Source organism: Haematobia irritans, chromosome 3 (assembly GCF_050003625.1).
Source record: "Haematobia irritans isolate KBUSLIRL chromosome 3, ASM5000362v1, whole genome shotgun sequence".
Taxonomy (NCBI): domain Eukaryota; kingdom Metazoa; phylum Arthropoda; class Insecta; order Diptera; family Muscidae; genus Haematobia; species Haematobia irritans.
Window position 1 is genome coordinate 189,917,656 of NC_134399.1, and position 1,435 is coordinate 189,919,090.

Here is a 1,435-nt window from a genome sequence, read left to right on the forward strand (position 1 = left end):
GTTTTTAAAGGACTTTGCTACCATATGAAGAAGAAAAGCAGAAAAAACGAAAAATTAAAATTTTCTTCCTAGAAGCAAGTACACAAACCCCAAATTTAAAAGAAAAATGTGGTGGGTATTTAAGATTCGGTACGGCCGAACTTAAGGCTGTATATACATTTTTTATACCCTTCACCCCTACTGTGGTACAGGGTATAATAAGTTTGTGCATTTGTATGTAACGCCAAGAAATTGTGGCCACAGACCCATCTTTTAGTATACCGATCGGCTTAGAATTAAATTCTGAGTCGATTTAGCGATGTCCGTCTGTCTGTCTGTCTGTCCGTCCGTCTGTCTGTATATGTAATTTTGTGCAGAAAGTACAGCTCGCAATTTGAGTCCGATCGTCCTCAAATTTGGCATAGGGCCGTTTCTTGGGACAGAGACAATCGCTATTGGTTTTGGAAAAAATCGGTTCAGATTTAGATACAGCTGCCATATATATTTATCCCCGATTTGGTCATAGTTAGCGTGTTTATCAACCGATTTTCTTGAAATACCGTACATCCAAATATTTTATGAATCTTGAAAATTTTACAAAATATCAGCCAAATCGGTTCAGATTTAGATATAGCTCCCATATATATCTTTCGTCCGATTTAGACTCATATGACCACAGAGGCCAAAGTTTACTACCGATCTTCGTGAAATTTTGCACAGAGAGTAGAATTGACATTGTACCAATGCTTAGTAAATTTGATAGAAATCGATTCAAATTTATATATAGCTCCCATATATATCTTTCGTCCGATTTAAAGTTATATGGCCACAAAAGCCAGAGTTTTGCCGTGATTTGCTTCAAATTTTGCACAAGGGCTACGTTTAATAGTATCGTTAAGTGTGTCAAATTTTGTTAAAATCGGTTCAGATTTAGATATAGCTCACATATATATCTTTCGCCCGATTTGGACTTATATGGTCTCAAAAGCCACAGTTTTGCCCTGACTTATTTCAAATTTTGCATAAGCGGTACTTTTAACGATACTATTGAATGTGCCAAATATGGTCAAAATCAATTCAGATTTAGATATAGCTCCCATATATATCTTTCGTCCGATTTGAACTTATATGGCCTCAAAATCCAGGGTTTTGCCGTGATTTGCTTCAAATTTCGCACAAGGAGTACGTTTGGTAGTATCGGTAATTATGCCAAATTTGGTTGTAATCGGTTCAGATTTAGATATGGCTCCCATATATATCTTCCATCCGATTTGCACTCATATGACCAGGGCGCCAAAGTTATACTCCCATTTAACATACGTGAAATTTCGCATAGATAGCAGAATTATTATTCTAACTATACATGTCAAATTTAGTCAAAATCGATTCAGATTATATTTAGCTCCCATATATACGTTGACCAGAGTTGGGGAAATATGGTAGACTGTTACACATT